Genomic DNA, 19937 nt, shown 5'->3' on the forward strand with positions numbered 1-19937 from the left:
AGCGAGGGGAGGGACAGAGGTGTCAGTTCGATCGCGGATATCCGGGAAGAGGGAGTAATCGAACTGTGGATCGTCGGGGATGGAGAAGACATCGGAGAGGTAGGAGGCAAAGTGATTGGCCTTACTAAGGGTGTCAGGGAAGGGGTGATCATCGTGGAGAAGCGGATAGTAGGGGGAGGGTTTAGTTCCGGTAAGGCGACGGAAGGCCGTAAAAGCAGCAGTTTGTGGTGCCTACTTTAATAGCACCATTCGCACTATTCATTTGCGAGAGCACTTCTTTAATACCGCACCCATTCATGATTTTTTTTATCCTTGACCGCTTTTTTCGAAAGGGCTACGGTAGAAGGGGCTTTTACGAAATTCATTTGCCCCCTGTGAGGATCGAACTCACGACCTCTGGTTTACTAGACCAGCGCTCTGCCACTGAGCTAAGGAGGCGCCGCCTAGCGCACTTTTCGGGTACTTTATTTTTAAGGACTAGTGAATCGGAGCCCTTCAGCTGGAAACGCACCGCAATAGCGACCATTATTTGTATTTAGTTAGCACAGCTGCTGCTGTCTTACACATCTCACACGATATCGATGTACGCCTAAAACTCCAAAACAACACATTTAATTCATTTCAGAGTTACTTTCAGCTTCAAAAACCATTCCTCTGATATTCATACGAAGCTAGGCATCGTCGTAACCCGTTACGTTCATTACGCAAGGCTCACGAGAGGGGCGCAGGTTGCATCCGCGTAGACACAAAATTTGGCGCCGCCCAGCGTGGGGCTCGAACCCACGACCCTGAGATTAAGAGTCTCATGCTCTACCGACTGAGCTAGCCGGGCTCCACACAACGCGTTACGAGCCATACAGTATTTATGCGACCTGCGACCCTCTATGGAAGATCCTTTTGACTACAGCTTATTTCCTGCTGCCACAAATGAGCTACAATCCTATTCAATGAAAAATTGTCTCCGAAAGGCATCAAATCTACTTGAAATGATACGTGGCTATCAGCACCATTATTCAAGACACATGCTCGACTGTGCGCAGACGCCTGTGGCGTAGCTCTTGGGTCCTGAGTCAGATGCAGTAGTTCCAAGAAAACTCTCCTGATCGGCACTGTGCCGAAAATTTCGCTACACAACCCCATTGTCTTGCTTGAGCTTCAGGTAGACGCCGGTTTGCAGCCAGGAAGCGCACAGCAGCAACTTTCAACTAGTTTTGTAGTACTCAAACAACACAGTAAAACAGCATGCATCTTTTGCAGAACTGGAAAAACTCGACCGTGACAGGATTCGAACCTACAATCTTCGGATCCGAAGTCCGACGCCTTATCCATTAGGCCACACGGTCACTGGCCGCCAAGTATTCCTTACATTCGTGTCATCTCGAAACGCTCATACCGCTGAGGAATTGTGTTTTCGTTCTACACAGCCGCTGCCTCTTGCTGCTTCCCACCCATTCGTTACATTCAAGCCTTTACGAGACCGACCAAGTAGAGATTGGGAATCAAGACCACACACTTTGTGCATTCGAAATCGAAGGCAGGGCGTCCATCGCCGCATTTGCTACGATGGCGATTTGCTACTTCCGCAGAAGCGGCGGCGTCGACGACGACGGCGACGACGACGACGACGACGACGACGCTCGCGAGAGGATCTGTGATATTTGAAAAACACATGTAAAAAATATAATTCAGACTGCCGCCTCCCACCCTACTCTGTACCTTTTTTTTTTTTTTTTCTTTATTGTATTTCAATTCCCCATCGGGGCGGGCTGGCAGCAGCATATGCGCTGCTCTTCAGCCGAAAGACATAGAACAAAACAATAGAAGACATTTAAAAACAGCAAAGGAGAGAAGAAGGCGAACATACTCTGTACCGCTTTGGAAAATGCTTTATCTGCGACATTCGCCTCAATCACATCTGAGAGTAATTCTAAATAAAACACCTGTTGCTAATTGTTCGTCGTTCCAGATACTGCTTGCTATACGGCCACGACGCGCAACTGATTTCGAAAATTCGTTTGCCTCCTGTGACGATCGAACTCACGACCCCTGGTTTACTAGACCAGTGCTCTGCCACTGAGCTAAAGAGGCGCGGCCTAGCGGTAGTTTTGCGTACTTCGTGCTTACGCTCGTCTGGATCATCAGGCTTAAGCTGACAACACTTCATATTACCGACTAATATTTGCAGCTATGGCGCACCATTACTGCTTGGCTACACATCTCACACGTAACCGATGTGCTCTCCAACCAACACCACTTACATTTCAGAACATGTCTTTGACACATGTCTACGAAATCACTTTCACCTTCAGATACACTTTCCTTGCGACTGATGGACACGTAGGCAAAGTTTTAAGTTGCTATTTCCATTACGTCACATTGATCAGAGAAACGGTAATTTACATCTGCAGCGGAACAAAATTACGTTCCGCCCAGCGTGGGGCTCGAACCCACGACCCTGAGATTAAGAGTCTCATGCTCTACCGACTGAGCTAGCCGGGCTGCGTCGGTGACTACGTGTCGGGTCGCACGACACACAGTTCTCGTTTCGGTGGGGTGGTCCCATACAGAATCTCTCCATGCTGCCTAATGTTTTCCTAGCGTCACACACGTCACGTACTTCAGTTTTATTTCATAATCATTTCTGAGAGGTACAGGAATTGCATGAAAACCTGCAGCGCTAGTGGTGTCAAAATTAACACACATATTTGATTTGACTCAGAAGCCGAACGGGTTACTTTCCGACGCTGTCTTAGATGCGCAAATGCCAGCCAAAACTCGCGGTGACGGCACTCAGCCGACCATTTCGCTAGATAACACCGTTCTGGCTGTGTGTGTATCAAGCTCAAGTGCATCTCCAAGCAGGAAATGGACAACAGCAACATTCAGACGATTTCGTACTGCTCAATAGCTACACTAAAACGGTGTGTTTCTTTTGCAGAATTGGAAAAACACGACCGTGACAGGATTCGAATCTGCAATCTTCGGATCCGAAGTCCGACGCCTTATCCATTAGGCCACACGGTCACTGGCCGCCAAGTGTTCCTTACATTCGTGGCATCTCGAAACGCTCATACCGCTGCGGAATTGTGTTTTCGTTCTACACAGCCGCTGCCTCTTGCTGCTTCCCACCCATTCGTTACATTCAAGCCTTTACGAGACCGACCAAGTAGAGATTGGGAATCAAGACCACACACTTTGTGCATTCGAAATCGAAGGCAGGGCGTCCCTCGCCGCATTTGCTACGATGGCGATTTGCTACTTCTGCAGAAGCGGCGGCGTCGACGACGACGACGACGACGACGACGCTCGCGAGAGGCTCTGTGATATTTGAAAAACACATGTAAAAAATATAATTCAGACTGCCGCCTCCCACCCTACGCTGTACCGCTTTGGAAAATGCTTTATCTGCGACATTCGCCTCAATCACATCTGAGAGTAATTCTAAATAAAACACCTGTTGCTAATTGTTCGTCGTTCCAGATACTGCTTGCTATACGGCCACGACGCGCAACTGATTTCGAAAATTCGTTTGCCTCCTGTGAGGATCGAACTCACGACCCCTGGTTTACTAGACCAGTGCTCTGCCACTTTTTTTTTTTTTTTTCAGCACGGTCAAAATGGCAGGGCTCGTCCGGGATTTGAACCCGGGACCTCCTGCACCCAAAGCAGGAATCATACCCCTTTTTTTTTTTTCATAGACATCTCGTTTTTAATACAAACGTAGAAACTACACCCCTGAGCCTATCGCTGCTACTTCCTCGGCGAGAAACCCTTATTACAGAAAATTTAGACTAAACGAAGGTCCCACCGAGACTCGAACTCGGATCGCTGGATTCAGAGTCCAGAGTGCTAACCGTTACACCATTTTTTTTTTTTTTTTTTTTTTTTTTTTTTTTTTTTTTTTTTTTTTTTTTTTTTTTTTTTAGATTTCAGTGTCAGATAAGCGTCGGCAAGGAGGGCAGGGGTCAAATAATGTCAAATAATGCTGAGGCCTGGCCTCAATGCCGCCTCTCATCTGTCACCTAGTGACGGTATTTCTATTATATTGCGTGCTTTGAATTTTGTATTATTAATTGCCGATCTTGGCTAGGTTTCATAATTGCAAAAATTGAATTGAATTGCTGGTTGAGGATAATCGTAAAATAAATGACTTTCTTCTCTGAATAAATTCGTGAAATAAATTGCAGGACTCCCTTCATTTGTTGCTACTTAAATATGGTACTTTAAATATAAAGATGAGCTGAATCATAAACGGTTCTTTGCTGCTCCAATTATTGTTGTATAAAACGGAGTCTTTTGTTTGCTCTTCTCTGTTATCCGACTCCCAGTCGCTCAAAGACAATTTTGAGCATGTTGCCGTACGTCTGCTTATGGCCTGGATATTTAACTATTCTATCATATTCATTTTTCAGGTACATATGAAAATCAATGAGATCGTCGGTTCCTAAGTTATTAATAACATAGCTAACGTATGTTCCCATTAACCAATGAATTGAGTTGTTTTTGGTTGCAGGGAAATACTGTACCTGTGGCCGGAGAAGGATCAGAGGCTGAAAATTGTCTGTGGACGATCGTGTCAGAAAAGCCAATTGGTCTCTCAACCATTGCCAGTTCTTCATATGCCCAGCACACGTGAATCTGTGTACTGTTGTGTCGACGAGATTACATTTGAGACAAAGGTTTGTTTGGCTAATCCCAATTGAGTGCAACCGTTCGTTGGTACTGACTATATTGTTGACCGATTTGTACCATGATGTTTTTGCGTCGGAGGAGAGAACACGCAGGTTAATATTCTTCCATATAGTTGTCCAATTGTAATGCGGATATTTTTCCTCTATTTTATTCTTCCCTTCATTTTTCTTCTTGAGACACAGAATTGCTCGGGCCGTTAACTGCCGCGAATTAGTTATTTCGCTATTAATATAACTCATATCGATGAAAAATGTACGCACATGACGAAGGCGGGGATTGATTTTGTGCACATCAACTGGCGCGTGGAGACTTGCAGGTGTAAGAATTTCAAATAACTTAGTTGTAATGCTGGTATCGTTTTCGTTGAGAAGACTAGTGGTCCGTTTGAGGAAAAGAGCCGAGGCCTTATTCTTAATGTCCGTTAATCCCAGACCTCCATTGCTGGGATCGAGGGTAGCTGTTCTCCCAGTCACTCTAAACACTTCACCTCGCCATAGGTAGTTAGTGACGATTGACATTATCTTTCCAGCGATCATGGTGGGGAGTGGAAAGAGTTGCGCCGTATAATAAGCTTTTGATAAAAGGCAATTATTAATTAAACGAATTCTTTGAAATTGATTTAAAGGTCGGAGCAGGTTTTCTCTGGTGGCTCCTTGAATGCACCCGGATGTTGTTTTCCAATTAATGGCCGCCATTTTGATTGGACACATAGTCAGAGTCGTCCCAAGTGATTTGCACTGAGTGACCTGTGTTGCCCAAGTGACAGTTACGTGTTGAAAACCCCGCAGGTTTAGCAATCTGCTCTTATTAGCATTGGTGGTAGCACCCGACACGCTGCAGTACTTTTTAATGAGCAATTCTAATTTGGTAATGTCATCGACGTTCCGTAATACGACGCCTACATCATCAGCGTATGCATTTGTGACTGTTTTGTGACCTGCTAACGTAATACCTGTTAGATTGACGTGAAGACTGCGGAGTAACGGCTCCAAGGAAAAGACGAATAGAAGCATGGAAAGCGGGCTGCCTTGAGGAACGCCACGTCGTATCGGGATCTGCTTAGTTCTTTGGCAGTTGACAGAGATACTTGCGTTGATCCCCAACGCAACGTTCGTGACCACACTGAGAACTCGTTCGTCAAAGCCTATTTTTCTCATTGTTGGAAGAAGGAACCTGTGATCCACACGGTCGAAGGCTTTGTGAAAATCGATAAAACAAATGGCACATTTGATGTTCGTCACAGAGGCGATGGCAATTAAATCCCTGTATTCCGCAATACTTTTGAAAATAGTTCTGCCAGGTACACATGACTGATGTGGACTTACTATTTTTTTGGCTAAAAGTGAAAGTCTGTTATTTAACAGTCTAGCTATGATTTTGTAGTCGGAGTTAAGCAACGAAATAGGGCGAAAGTTGTGTAGATTGCGCTTCGATGTAGACTTAGGAACTAATACTATTGTGCATTCTTTCATAGCAGCAGGTAGTGGTTTTCCTTGGATAATCTCGTTTGCCATTTGAGTAAACTTTTCTCCGATGAGTGGCCAGTATCGTAGATAAAATTCAACGGGCAACCCATCCGGCCCCGGTGACTTGTTTAAAGGAGACTTGCGGACGGTGTCGTGGAGATCCTCTTCAGTGAAATCAGTAAGAAGTCCTTCATTTTCCTCTTCTGACAGCTGAGGAACTATGCCGCCAAGAAATTCTTCGAAGGATTCTTCGCATAACTGACTGGCTGAATAGAGATTGTGGTAATACTTGAAAACCTCGTTGACGATCTCTTTCTGAGAAGTAATGGTCAGACCAGTCGGAGTCTGGATCTCATCAAGAAAGGTTCGTCTCCTATGTTTTGCGTGTCTCAATAGGTGATATAAGGAAGCAGTTTCGTCCTCTGATAATGTCTTGGCTTTTGACCTTACTTTTAGTCCTTCCAGCTGTTGTTGTTTAATGCGGAGTAATTTGGCCTTAGTTTTTTTAATGTCTTCCAAACGAATGCCGGAAGTGCTCGCCTGTTCATACAAGTTCCGTAACATTGCGTAATAAAATTCTACGGTGTTCTTGAGTTCTCGGGATCGTTGAAGACTGTACTGAATTAAAACGTTCCTCAGTTTTGGTTTGGACCTGTTGCACCACCAGTCCGTAATAGTCACATAGCGATCTATCGAGCGCAAGCACATGTTCCACGTTTCGTTGACAACATCTGCTAACTCATTGTCCTGTAGCAAAGATACATTCAGCTTCCACTGACTTCTTAAACGGCGAGATGGTTGTGCCCTTAAATTGATGGAAGCCAGCATACTGCAATGGTCGGAAAAATATACAGGAATTGTCTCGACTTTAACTAAGGATCTTTCCATACCTTGTGACACATATATCCTATCAATCCTGCTACAGGACTGTGTAGCTATATACGTATATGCAACAACAGTGGGATATTTAATTTCCCAAGTATCTCTGAGGTTTAGATCCGTTACTAACCGCTTCAATTCGTTACAGCAATTAAAATTGGGAGTCTGATCTTTTTTATTTAGTACACAGTTAAAATCGCCGCCAATTAAAAGTTCTGGTGGGTTTTTCCGTAATAAATATATTATTTCTTCTCTAAAAAAATTTGCCCTTTCCGGTTTATTGGAGGTCCCTGACGGGGCATACAGGTTAATAATAGTAACGTCAAAAACTTTAATTCCAATTGCTCTGCCCGAGTCCAGTCTCTCGACATCAGTTACAGGGATCCCTTCCCGGATTAAAATTGCTGTGCCCACCTTTGTTTCGAGTGAGTTATTTAGTATTTCTACATAGCCGGCAACTTTAAGGTCAGGCATCGTGACTTCTTGCAGCAAAGCAATGTCAGTTCCGGATTCATAAAGGAAATCCTTGAGAGCAGCAATCTTCGTTTCTGACTTAATCCTGTTAATGTTTATAGTTGTTATTGTGTATGCCTGGCACATGTAGGTTCCTCGTGAAAATAAGGAAAAAAAATCCCTACTGTCAGAGAAAAGTAACAATTACTCCTGGAGGTAATAGAAGAAAAAGAAGAAAAAAAAAACTATATTAAAAACAGTCAACTACGAATTTGGCAGATTGGTAATTCCGTTGTCACCGAAATTGTGCAGGAACATGGTGGCACTTAGCAGTATCATTTCTCGAGTTAGACTTGGCTGTGTCAGTTCAATGATGGATTCTTTACCGGGTCAGACTTATCTTTACAGTGGGGTTTTGCACCATCAAGGTTCTTTGAGTTTTTCTCAGGGGATACTGCAGTAATTATTTCATATGATACGTTTTTGGCTTTCACATCATCTTTTCATAGTTTTTGTTTATCGGCGTGACGAGATGCTTTGAGGTTCGGTTGAGGTTTTAGCCTGCGTCGTTGAACCTCTGCAGCGGCAGTGTGTGGCCGCGAGTGATCCGCATCTTGCGCCGATTGTTCGGAGGTGGCCTCTACACAGTCCTGTTTGCTAAGTCTAGTTCCAGTTTCAGTTCCTTCCGCGACTTCTATCTGTGCATCGGGGAGGGAGTGCTGTGTGTCTGTAGATTCGCAAGGCTGAGTCCGATCCATCACTTGCTGTTCCTCAGAACTCGACTTCCGTGTTACCGTGGTCGGAGCCAGTGGTTTCGCGTCCATGTTTTCTAACACTGTGGCAACAGCAGCTGACGGCGGGAGGGCCTCTGCTGCTGGCGTCACTGCCGCATGTTTACTGTCTACGTCCTCACCCGCACCCTCGCTGCATTGCTTTTGTTTACGGTTGGACTGTGATGTATCATCGTCTGAACAGTCTTCAGTTGTCTCTAAAGGTCTCTTTTTAGGTTGCAGATCGCATTCACGGATAAGAGAACTGCGATCGGTAATTACATGCAAGGGAGGGAAATCAGCGACATTTACGGCAGTTACTTCAGAAGTACTGGCTCCATCATTACCAGCCGGGGGAGGTTGATGATTGTTAGGCAGAACATCATTAAGCGTAAGTCGCTGACGCTGCGTAAGGCTATTTTTAAGGACATAGACACGGCGGGGACAGTCTTGACGGAAATGACCCGTTGCATTGCAAATATTACATGTCTGCACCTGCCCTGAATATACGATATGCGCTTTATGACCAGCAATAGAAATAAAAGATGGGATATTGGCTTTAACTTCCATTTCTACTGATCGAATGCCATTGAAACACTGCAATTTATACAATTTCGACCACCTTTCGTTGACAACGGACTGGATCCCCCCGTATTTCGAAAGCGCCTCTTTAATCAGCTGATTATCTACTTCAATAGGAACGTTTAGCACTCTGACTGATTTATACGTGATATCCGCTTTGCGAATTGAAACACTACTTTTAGACCCATCTCTGTGCACAAATTCAGCAACACTACCGCACCTCAATAACAGCTTCTCAACATCAACAGGATTAAAAAATTTTACAAAGACACAGTATTTGTCAGCATCTAACTGGGTAGTATGTACGGAATCAGAACTTACTCCAATTACGTCGGTCAGCCAGTCATGGATATCCAAAGCCGTAGGTTGCACTGCACGCGTTTCCTTCTCAAAAGAGAAAACCAGGGTATTCTTCCGTACAATTCCAGCCAGTTTTCTTCAGTCGCGAGGAGATTCCGGTAATACACCGAAATTCCACCAAAATACAACCGTTGTTACGGACGAAAATACACAGAAACTTAGCACAATGACACCAGACACGTAGAATCACAGAAATTCACAAACAGCAACAAATTAAACTCAGGACGCGACGGCACCACTAACGTAAACACGGAGGAGCAGCGGACACGTCCTAACGCGCTGACAGCTAGAGCCGGAATACTGCCACTGAGCTAAAGAGGCGCGGCCTAGCGGTAGTTTTGCGTACTTCGTGCTTACGCTCGTCTGGATCATCAGGCTTAAGCTGACAACACTTCATATTACCGACTAATATTTGCAGCTATGGCGCACCATTACTCCTTGGCTACACGTCTCACACGTAACCGATGTGCTCTCCAACCAACACCACTTACATTTCAGAACATGTCTTTGACACATGTCTACGAAATCACCTTCACCTTCAGATACACTTTCCTTGCGACTGATGGACACGTAGGCAAAGTCTTAAGTTGCTATTTCCATTACGTCAGATTGACCAGAGAATCGGTAATTTACATCTGCAGCGGAACAAAATTACGTTCCGCCCAGCGTGGGGCTCGAACCCACGACCCTGAGATTAAGAGTCTCATGCTCTACCGACTGAGCTAGCCGGGCTGCGTCGGTGACTACGTGTCGGGTCGCACGACACACAGTTCTCGTTTCGGTGGGGTGGTCCCATACAGAATCTCTCCATGCTGCCTAATGTTTTCCTAGCGTCACACACGTCACGTACTTCACTTTTATTTCATAATCATTTCTGAGAGGTACAGGAATTGCATGAAAACCTGCAGCGCTAGTGGTGTCAAAATTAACACACATATTTGATTTGACTCAGAAGCCGAACGGGTTACTTTCCGACGCTGTCTTAGATGCGCAAATGCCAGCCAAAACTCGCGGTGACGGCACTCAGCCGACCATTTCGCTAGATAACACCGTTCTGGCTGTGTGTGTATCAAGCTCAAGTGCATCTCCAAGCAGGAAATGGACAACAGCAACATTCAGACGATTTCGTACTGCTCAATAGCTACACTAAAACGGTGTGTTTCTTTTGCAGAATTGGAAAAACACGACCGTGATAGGATTCGAACCTGCAATCTTCGGATCCGAAGTCCGACGCCTTATCCATTAGGCCACACGGTCACTGGCCGCCAAGTATTCCTTACATTCGTGTCATCTCGAAACGCTCATACCGCTGAGGAATTGTGTTTTCGTTCTACACAGCCGCTGCCTCTTGCTGCTTCCCACCCATTCGTTACATTCAAGCCTTTACGAGACCGACCAAGTAGAGATTGGGAATCAAGACCACACACTTTGTGCATTCGAAATCGAAGGCAGGGCGTCCCTCGCCGCATTTGCTACGATGGCGATTTGCTACTTCTGCAGAAGCGGCGGCGTCGACGACGACGACGACGCTCGCGAGAGGCTCTGTGATATTTGAAAAACACATGTAAAAAATATAAATCAGACTCCGCCTCCCACCCTACGCTGTACCGTTTTGGAAAATGCTTTATCTGCGACATTCGCCTCAATCACATCTGAGAGTAATTCTAAATAAAACACCTGTTGCTAATTGTTCGTCGTTCCAGATACTGCTTGCTATACGGCCACGACGCGCAACTGATTTCGAAAATTCGTTTGCTTCCTGTGAGGATCGAACTCACGACCCCTGGTTTACTAGACCAGTGCTCTGCCACTGAGCTAAAGAGGCGCGGCCTAGCGGTAGTTTTGCGTACTTCGTGCTTACGCTCGTCTGGATCATCAGGCTTAAGCTGACAACACTTCATATTACCGACTAATATTTGCAGCTATGGCGCACCATTACTGCTTGGCTACACATCTCACACGTAACCGATGTGCTCTCCAACCAACACCACTTACATTTCAGAACATGTCTTTGACACATGTCTACGAAATCACCTTCACCTTCAGATACACTTTCCTTGCGTCTGATGGTGACGTAGGCAAAGTTTTAAGTTGCTATTTCCATTACGTCACATTGATCAGAGAAACGGTAATTGCATCTGCAGCGGAACAAAATTACGTTCCGCCCAGCGTGGGGCTCGAACCCACGACCCTGAGATTAAGAGTCTCATGCTCTACCGACTGAGCTAGCCGGGCTGCGTCGGTGACTACGTGTCGGGTCGCACGACACACAGTTCTCGTTTCGGTGGGGTGGTCCCATACAGAATCTCTCCATGCTGCCTAATGTTTTCCTAGCGTCACACACGTCACGTACTTCACTTTTATTTCATAATCATTTCTGAGAGGTACAGGAATTGCATGAAAACCTGCAGCGCTAGTGGTGTCAAAATTAACACACATATTTGATTTGACTCAGAAGCCGAACGGGTTACTTTCCGACGCTGTCTTAGATGCGCAAATGCCAGCCAAAACTCGCGGTGACGGCACTCAGCCGACCATTTCGCTAGATAACACCGTTCTGGCTGTGTGTGTATCAAGCTCAAGTGCATCTCCAAGCAGGAAATGGACAACAGCAACATTCAGACGATTTCGTACTGCTCAATAGCTACACTAAAACGGTGTGTTTCTTTTGCAGAATTGGAAAAACACGACCGTGATAGGATTCGAACCTGCAATCTTCGGATCCGAAGTCCGACGCCTTATCCATTAGGCCACACGGTCACTGGCCGCCAAGTATTCCTTACATTCGTGTCATCTCGAAACGCTCATACCGCTGAGGAATTGTGTTTTCGTTCTACACAGCCGCTGCCTCTTGCTGCTTCCCACCCATTCGTTACATTCAAGCCTTTACGAGACCGACCAAGTAGAGATTGGGAATCAAGACCACACACTTTGTGCATTCGAAATCGAAGGCAGGGCGTCCCTCGCCGCATTTGCTACGATGGCGATTTGCTACTTCTGCAGAAGCGGCGGCGTCGACGACGACGACGACGACGCTCGCGAGAGGCTCTGTGATATTTGAAAAACACATGTAAAAAATATAAATCAGACTGCGCCTCCCACCCTACGCTGTACCTTTTTTTTTTTTTTTTTTTCCTTTATTGTATTTCAATTCCCCATCGGGGCGGGCTGGCAGCAGCATATGCGCTGCTCTTCAGCCGAAAGACATAGAACAAAACAAGAGAAGACATTTAAAAACAGCAAAGGAGAGAAGAAGGCGGACATAGATATAAAAAAAGGGAGAACATCATGGAAGGCAATATACAAAAAAAAAAACGGGGTGACTGTAAAATGGAGATAAAAAACTGTTTAAAAGTAGCACACACAAAAAGCCACACACTGCGACGATTAAAAGAACACAAGGCACAGTATGACTGGAGCATAAAGGTGTTGATGGATGGCATAGCACACAGCGTAACACTGACGGCGAACCTCAAGGCAGTACACGATTAAAATCACACCTCTTGACGCACACGGGAAACAGCACGAAACACAACACTGACGTGGCACACTGATGATGAGCAATACAGAGGATCTGCCAGGTTCAAGGAGATGAGGGAGACCTGAAGAAGGGAGGGAGGGGAAGAGATGGGGGAGGGGAATGGGGGGCGCTCGGAAGAGGGCCAGGTAGGGAGGGATGTGGGAAGGAGAGAGGCAAGTATGGGGGGCAGGGTCTCAGGGGAGGGGGGGGATGGAGGAAAATCCGCTCTGGGAGAAGGAAGAAAGAGGAGAAGGGGGCCCTGGGGAGGGGGGGGGGGGGGAACAAGGCCGGGTTATAGTTGGAAGGAAGGGTATATGTCACGGCGAAGTTCGTCATCTGGGAGGGGAAGGCGTTGGAAATTGCCCTGATGAAGGAGATGGAGGGTGTGGAGGTGGAGAGAGGGAGGGATACAGCGATAGAGGCGCGGCAACGGGCGGGGGGTGGAGAGGAAGGAGGAAACCAGAGGGTGGGGGGGATCAAGCCTGCGAACAATGTAAAGGATGCGGAGATGTTGGAGGAACAAGAGGAGGTGGGGGAAGGGGATCAGTTCATACAGGAGCCGTGTGGGGGAAGGAAGGCGGATACGGAAGGCAAGGCGGAGCGCATGGCGTTCAAGGATTTGGAGAGCCTTGTAAAAGCGGGTGGGGGCGGAGATCCAGGCGACGCTGGCATAACAGAGGATAGGACGGATGAGGGATTTGTAGGTGTGGAGGATGGTAGAAGGATGCAATCCCCATGTCCGGCCGGACAGGAGTTTCAGCAGGCGGAGGCGGGAATGGGCTTTCTGCTGGATGGTCAGGAGATGAGGGGTCCAGGTGAGGTGTCGGTCAAGGGTGAGGCCAAGGTATGTCAGGGTGGGGGTGAGTTGGATAGGACGACCATAAAGGGTGAGGTAGAAATCTTGGAGGCGAAAGGAGCGAGTGGTACGGCCTATGATGATTGCCTGGGTTTTGGAGGGGTTGAGACGGAGGAGCCACTGATTACACCAAGTGGTGAACTGGTTAAGGTGGGTTTGGAGGGTACGTTGAGACCGTTGAAGGGTAGGATAGAGAGCCAGGAAGGCGGTGTCATCAGCATATTGGAGAAGGTGAACTGGTGGGGGTGGCTTGGGCATATCAGCTGTATACAAGAGATAAAGGAGAGGGGAGAGGACAGAACCCTGGGGGACGCCAGCCGTAGGATAAAAGATACGGGAGTTGGTGTCGTGGAGGGTGACATAGGAAGGACGGTGCGAGAGGAAGGAAGCGACCAGACGGACAAAATTGATAGGCAGGGCGTAGGTTTGGAGTTTAAAGAGGAGACCGGGATGCCATACACGGTCATAGGCATTTTGGAGGTCAAGGGAAACAAAAATGGCGGAGCGACGTGAGTTGAGCTGGAGGGACAGAAGGTGAACAAGGTTGAGGAGTTGGTCGTCAGCAGAGAAGGAGGGTCGGAAGCCACACTGGGTAAGGGGGAGGAGGTGGTGTTGAGCAAGGTGCCGATGGATACGGTGGGAGAGGATGGATTCAAGGACCTTACTGAAGACGGAGGTGAGGCAGATGGGACGATAGGAAGAGGCGGCAGAAGGGGGTTTGTTGGGTTTGAGGAAGAGGAGGACGCGGGAGGTCTTCCACAGGTCAGGGTAGAAGCCAGTAGAGAGGATGACATTATAGAGATGGGCGAGGACAGTTAGGAAGGAATAAGGGCTTTCTCGAAGGTGACGGTAGGTGACACAGTCGTGACCAGGGGCCGTGTTGCGTTTGGACTGGAGGAGAAGTTTAATGTCTTGTGCTGTGATGGGAGTGTTGACGTCGGAGGGGGGCAACTGCCCCAAGTACTGGAGACTAGGAGCAAGTGGAGCGACTGAGGTATCAGCACGTGCCATGACGGTGGGGAAAAGAGAATAATCAAAGTGGGGATCATCGGGGATGGAGAAGACCTCGGAAAGGTGGGAAGCGAAGTGGTTGGCCTTACTGAGGTTGTCAGGAAGGGGGCGATCGTTATGGAGAAGGGGGTAGTGGGGAGCGGAAAGGGAACCAGTAAGACGATGGAAGGCAGACCAGTACTTGGAGGAGTTGATAGGGAGGGTGGCATTGAGTCGTGTGCAGGTCTGGCGCCAGTCCCGGCGTTTCGTTGCTGTAATAAGGTTCCGTACGTGTCGCTGTATTTGCCGGTGGCGTTGGAGTGTATCCCTGTCACGAGTGCGGAGGAAGGAGCGATAGAGGCGGCGGGATTCACGGAGGAGGAGGACAGCCCGCGGAGGGAGAGTGGGACGGTGTGGGTGGATGGTTTTAGTAGGAACATGGGCCTCCACGGCGTCAGTAATTACCGTCTGAAGGAAGGACGAGGCGCGGATGATGTCGTCAGGATGGCGATAGGTAAGAGGGTGGCTTTCGACCTGGGTGGAGATGGAGTCCCGGTAGGCATCCCAGTTGGCACGGCGATAGTCATGGACGACCTTGGGAGGGGGTGCAGGTTGCGGGGCCGGATACGCTGTACCGTTTTGGAAAATGCTTTATCTGCGACATTCGCCTCAATCACATCTGAGAGTAATTCTAAATAAAACACCTGTTGCTAATTGTTCGTCGTTCCAGATACTGCTTGCTATACGGCCACGACGCGCAACTGATTTCGAAAATTCGTTTGCTTCCTGTGAGGATCGAACTCACGACCCCTGGTTTACTAGACCAGCGCTCTGCCACTGAGCTAAAGAGGCGCGGCCTAGCGGTAGTTTTGCGTACTTTGTGCTTACGCTCGTCTGGATCATCAGGCTTAAGCTGACAACACTTCATATTACCGACTAATATTTGCAGCTATGGCGCACCATTACTGCTTGGCTACACATCTCACACGTAACCGATGTGCTCTCCAACCAACACCACTTACATTTCAGAACATGTCTTTGACACATGTCTACGAAATCACCTTCACCTTCAGATACACTTTCCTTGCGTCTGATGGTGACGTAGGCAAAGTTTTAAGTTGCTATTTCCATTACGTCACATTGATCAGAGAAACGGTAATTTACATCTGCAACGGAACAAAATTACGTTCCGCCCAGCGTGGGGCTCGAACCCACGACCCTGAGATTAAGAGTCTCATGCTCTACCGACTGAGCTAGCCGGGCTGCGTCGGTGACTACGTGTCGGGTCGCACGACACACAGTTCTCGTTTCGGTGGGGTGGTCCCATACAGAATCTCTCCATGCTGCCTAATGTTTTCCTAGCGTCACACACGTCACGTACTTCACTTTTATTTCATAATCATTTCTGAGAGGTACAGGAATTGCATGAAAACCTGCAGCGCTAGTGGTGTCAAAATTAACACACATATTTGATTTGACTCAGAAGCCGAACGGGTTACTTTCCGACGCTGTCTTAGATGCGCAAATGCCAGCCAAAACTCGCGGTGACGGCACTCAGCCGACCATTTCGCTAGATAACACCGTTCTGGCTGTGTGTGTATCAAGCTCAAGTGCATCTCCAAGCAGGAAATGGACAACAGCAACATTCAGACGATTTCGTACTGCTCAATAGCTACACTAAAACGGTGTGTTTCTTTTGCAGAATTGGAAAAACACGACCGTGATAGGATTCGAACCTGCAATCTTCGGATCCGAAGTCCGACGCCTTATCCATTAGGCCACACGGTCACTGGCCGCCAAGTATTCCTTACATTCGTGTCATCTCGAAACGCTCATACCGCTGAGGAATTGTGTTTTCGTTCTACACAGCCGCTGCCTCTTGCTGCTTCCCACCCATTCGTTACATTCAAGCCTTTACGAGACCGACCAAGTAGAGATTGGGAATCAAGACCACACACTTTGTGCATTCGAAATCGAAGGCAGGGCGTCCCTCGCCGCATTTGCTACGATGGCGATTTGCTACTTCTGCAGAAGCGGCGGCGGCGACGACGACGACGACGCTCGCGAGAGGCTCTGTGATATTTGAAAAACACATCTAAAAAATATAATTCAGACTACCGCCTCCCACCCTACGCTGTACCGCTTTGGAAAATGCTTTATCTGCGACATTCGCCTCAATCACATCTGAGAGTAATTCTAAATAAAACACCTGTTGCTAATTGTTCGTCGTTCCAGATACTGCTTGCTATACGGCCACGACGCGCAACTGATTTCGAAAATTCGTTTGCTTCCTGTGAGGATCGAACTCACGACCCCTGGTTTACTAGACCAGTGCTCTGCCACTGAGCTAAAGAGGCGCGGCCTAGCGGTAGTTTTGCGTACTTTGTGCTTACGCTCGTCTGGATCATCAGGCTTAAGCTGACAACACTTCATATTACCGACTAATATTTGCAGCTATGGCGCACCATTACTGCTTGGCTACACATCTCACACGTAACCGATGTGCTCTCCAACCAACACCACTTACATTTCAGAACATGTCTTTGACACATGTCTACGAAATCACCTTCACCTTCAGATACACTTTCCTTGCGACTGATGTACACGTAGGCAAAGTTTTAAGTTGCTATTTCCATTACGTCACATTGATCAGAGAAACGGTAATTTACATCTGCAGCGGAACAAAATTACGTTCCGCCCAGCGTGGGGCTCGAACCCACGACCCTGAGATTAAGAGTCTCATGCTCTACCGACTGAGCTAGCCGGGCTGCGTCGGTGACTACGTGTCGGGTCGCACGACACACAGTTCTCGTTTCGGTGGGGTGGTCCCATACAGAATCTCTCCATGCTGCCTAATGTTTTCCTAGCGTCACACACGTCACGTACTTCACTTTTATTTCATAATCATTTCTGAGAGGTACAGGAATTGCATGAAAACCTGCAGCGCTAGTGGTGTCAAAATTAACACACATATTTGATTTGACTCAGAAGCCGAACGGGTTACTTTCCGACGCTGTCTTAGATGCGCAAATGCCAGCCAAAACTCGCGGTGACGGCACTCAGCCGACCATTTCGCTAGATAACACCGTTCTGGCTGTGTGTGTATCAAGCTCAAGTGCATCTCCAAGCAGGAAATGGACAACAGCAACATTCAGACGATTTCGTACTGCTCAATAGCTACACTAAAACGGTGTGTTTCTTTTGCAGAATTGGAAAAACACGACCGTGACAGGATTCGAACCTGCAATCTTCGGATCCGAAGTCCGACGCCTTATCCATTAGGCCACACGGTCACTGGCCGCCAAGTATTCCTTACATTCGTGTCATCTCGAAACGCTCATACCGCTGAGGAATTGTGTTTTCGTTCTACACAGCCGCTGCCTCTTGCTGCTTCCCACCCATTCGTTACATTCAAGCCTTTACGAGACCGACCAAGTAGAGATTGGGAATCAAGACCACACACTTTGTGCATTCGAAATCGAAGGCAGGGCGTCCCTCGCCGCATTTGCTACGATGGCGATTTGCTACTTCTGCAGAAGCGGCGGCGTCGACGACGACGACGACGCTCGCGAGAGGCTCTGTGATATTTGAAAAACACATGTAAAAAATATAAATCAGACTCCGCCTCCCACCCTACGCTGTACCGTTTTGGAAAATGCTTTATCTGCGACATTCGCCTCAATCACATCTGAGAGTAATTCTAAATAAAACACCTGTTGCTAATTGTTCGTCGTTCCAGATACTGCTTGCTATACGGCCACGACGCGCAACTGATTTCGAAAATTCGTTTGCTTCCTGTGAGGATCGAACTCACGACCCCTGGTTTACTAGACCAGTGCTCTGCCACTGAGCTAAAGAGGCGCGGCCTAGCGGTAGTTTTGCGTACTTTGTGCTTACGCTCGTCTGGATCATCAGGCTTAAGCTGACAACACTTCATATTACCGACTAATATTTGCAGCTATGGCGCACCATTACTGCTTGGCTACACATCTCACACGTAACCGATGTGCTCTCCAACCAACACCACTTACATTTCAGAACATGTCTTTGACACATGTCTACGAAATCACCTTCACCTTCAGATACACTTTCCTTGCGACTGATGTACACGTAGGCAAAGTTTTAAGTTGCTATTTCCATTACGTCACATTGATCAGAGAAACGGTAATTTACATCTGCAGCGGAACAAAATTACGTTCCGCCCAGCGTGGGGCTCGAACCCACGACCCTGAGATTAAGAGTCTCATGCTCTACCGACTGAGCTAGCCGGGCTGCGTCGGTGACTACGTGTCGGGTCGCACGACACACAGTTCTCGTTTCGGTGGGGTGGTCCCATACAGAATCTCTCCATGCTGCCTAATGTTTTCCTAGCGTCACACACGTCACGTACTTCACTTTTATTTCATAATCATTTCTGAGAGGTACAGGAATTGCATGAAAACCTGCAGCGCTAGTGGTGTCAAAATTAACACACATATTTGATTTGACTCAGAAGCCGAACGGGTTACTTTCCGACGCTGTCTTAGATGCGCAAATGCCAGCCAAAACTCGCGGTGACGGCACTCAGCCGACCATTTCGCTAGATAACACCGTTCTGGCTGTGTGTGTATCAAGCTCAAGTGCATCTCCAAGCAGGAAATGGACAACAGCAACATTCAGACGATTTCGTACTGCTCAATAGCTACACTAAAACGGTGTGTTTCTTTTGCAGAATTGGAAAAACACGACCGTGACAGGATTCGAACCTGCAATCTTCGGATCCGAAGTCCGACGCCTTATCCATTAGGCCACACGGTCACTGGCCGCCAAGTATTCCTTACATTCGTGTCATCTCGAAACGCTCATACCGCTGAGGAATTGTGTTTTCGTTCTACACAGCCGCTGCCTCTTGCTGCTTCCCACCCATTCGTTACATTCAAGCCTTTACGAGACCGACCAAGTAGAGATTGGGAATCAAGACCACACACTTTGTGCATTCGAAATCGAAGGCAGGGCGTCCCTCGCCGCATTTGCTACGATGGCGATTTGCTACTTCTGCAGAAGCGGCGGCGTCGACGACGACGACGACGCTCGCGAGAGGCTCTGTGATATTTGAAAAACACATGTAAAAAATATAAATCAGACTCCGCCTCCCACCCTACGCTGTACCGTTTTGGAAAATGCTTTATCTGCGACATTCGCCTCAATCACATCTGAGAGTAATTCTAAATAAAACACCTGTTGCTAATTGTTCGTCGTTCCAGATACTGCTTGCTATACGGCCACGACGCGCAACTGATTTCGAAAATTCGTTTGCTTCCTGTGAGGATCGAACTCACGACCCCTGGTTTACTAGACCAGTGCTCTGCCACTGAGCTAAAGAGGCGCGG

The 19937-nt window shown here is 47.5% G+C and overlaps 21 non-coding genes across 21 annotated transcripts; all 21 read right to left on the bottom strand.

Moving 5' to 3' along the window:
• Positions 1 to 366: 366 nt before the first annotated feature.
• Positions 367 to 438, bottom strand: Trnat-agu. The gene has a single exon. It is a non-coding gene; the product is annotated as a tRNA-Thr (tRNA).
• A 321-nt stretch (positions 439 to 759) lies between these two features.
• Positions 760 to 832, bottom strand: Trnak-cuu. The gene has a single exon. It is a non-coding gene; the product is annotated as a tRNA-Lys (tRNA).
• A 438-nt stretch (positions 833 to 1270) lies between these two features.
• On the bottom strand, positions 1271 to 1343 carry Trnar-ucg. The gene has a single exon. It is a non-coding gene; the product is annotated as a tRNA-Arg (tRNA).
• Positions 1344 to 2016: 673 nt separating this feature from the next.
• On the bottom strand, positions 2017 to 2088 carry Trnat-agu. The gene has a single exon. It is a non-coding gene; the product is annotated as a tRNA-Thr (tRNA).
• Positions 2089 to 2426: 338 nt separating this feature from the next.
• Positions 2427 to 2499, bottom strand: Trnak-cuu. The gene has a single exon. It is a non-coding gene; the product is annotated as a tRNA-Lys (tRNA).
• A 452-nt stretch (positions 2500 to 2951) lies between these two features.
• Positions 2952 to 3024, bottom strand: Trnar-ucg. Its single transcript has one exon. It is a non-coding gene; the product is annotated as a tRNA-Arg (tRNA).
• Positions 3025 to 9861: 6837 nt separating this feature from the next.
• Trnak-cuu lies at positions 9862 to 9934 on the bottom strand. Its single transcript has one exon. It is a non-coding gene; the product is annotated as a tRNA-Lys (tRNA).
• A 452-nt stretch (positions 9935 to 10386) lies between these two features.
• Positions 10387 to 10459, bottom strand: Trnar-ucg. Its single transcript has one exon. It is a non-coding gene; the product is annotated as a tRNA-Arg (tRNA).
• A 496-nt stretch (positions 10460 to 10955) lies between these two features.
• Trnat-agu lies at positions 10956 to 11027 on the bottom strand. Its single transcript has one exon. It is a non-coding gene; the product is annotated as a tRNA-Thr (tRNA).
• Positions 11028 to 11364: 337 nt separating this feature from the next.
• Trnak-cuu lies at positions 11365 to 11437 on the bottom strand. The gene has a single exon. It is a non-coding gene; the product is annotated as a tRNA-Lys (tRNA).
• Positions 11438 to 11889: 452 nt separating this feature from the next.
• On the bottom strand, positions 11890 to 11962 carry Trnar-ucg. The gene has a single exon. It is a non-coding gene; the product is annotated as a tRNA-Arg (tRNA).
• Positions 11963 to 15348: 3386 nt separating this feature from the next.
• Positions 15349 to 15420, bottom strand: Trnat-agu. Its single transcript has one exon. It is a non-coding gene; the product is annotated as a tRNA-Thr (tRNA).
• A 338-nt stretch (positions 15421 to 15758) lies between these two features.
• On the bottom strand, positions 15759 to 15831 carry Trnak-cuu. Its single transcript has one exon. It is a non-coding gene; the product is annotated as a tRNA-Lys (tRNA).
• Positions 15832 to 16283: 452 nt separating this feature from the next.
• Positions 16284 to 16356, bottom strand: Trnar-ucg. The gene has a single exon. It is a non-coding gene; the product is annotated as a tRNA-Arg (tRNA).
• A 497-nt stretch (positions 16357 to 16853) lies between these two features.
• Positions 16854 to 16925, bottom strand: Trnat-agu. Its single transcript has one exon. It is a non-coding gene; the product is annotated as a tRNA-Thr (tRNA).
• Positions 16926 to 17263: 338 nt separating this feature from the next.
• Positions 17264 to 17336, bottom strand: Trnak-cuu. Its single transcript has one exon. It is a non-coding gene; the product is annotated as a tRNA-Lys (tRNA).
• Positions 17337 to 17788: 452 nt separating this feature from the next.
• Trnar-ucg lies at positions 17789 to 17861 on the bottom strand. Its single transcript has one exon. It is a non-coding gene; the product is annotated as a tRNA-Arg (tRNA).
• Positions 17862 to 18357: 496 nt separating this feature from the next.
• On the bottom strand, positions 18358 to 18429 carry Trnat-agu. The gene has a single exon. It is a non-coding gene; the product is annotated as a tRNA-Thr (tRNA).
• A 338-nt stretch (positions 18430 to 18767) lies between these two features.
• Positions 18768 to 18840, bottom strand: Trnak-cuu. Its single transcript has one exon. It is a non-coding gene; the product is annotated as a tRNA-Lys (tRNA).
• Positions 18841 to 19292: 452 nt separating this feature from the next.
• Trnar-ucg lies at positions 19293 to 19365 on the bottom strand. Its single transcript has one exon. It is a non-coding gene; the product is annotated as a tRNA-Arg (tRNA).
• Positions 19366 to 19861: 496 nt separating this feature from the next.
• On the bottom strand, positions 19862 to 19933 carry Trnat-agu. Its single transcript has one exon. It is a non-coding gene; the product is annotated as a tRNA-Thr (tRNA).
• Positions 19934 to 19937: the final 4 nt, after the last annotated feature.

Source organism: Schistocerca piceifrons, unplaced genomic scaffold (genome assembly GCF_021461385.2).
Source record: "Schistocerca piceifrons isolate TAMUIC-IGC-003096 unplaced genomic scaffold, iqSchPice1.1 HiC_scaffold_1771, whole genome shotgun sequence".
Taxonomy (NCBI): Eukaryota; Metazoa; Arthropoda; class Insecta; order Orthoptera; family Acrididae; genus Schistocerca; species Schistocerca piceifrons.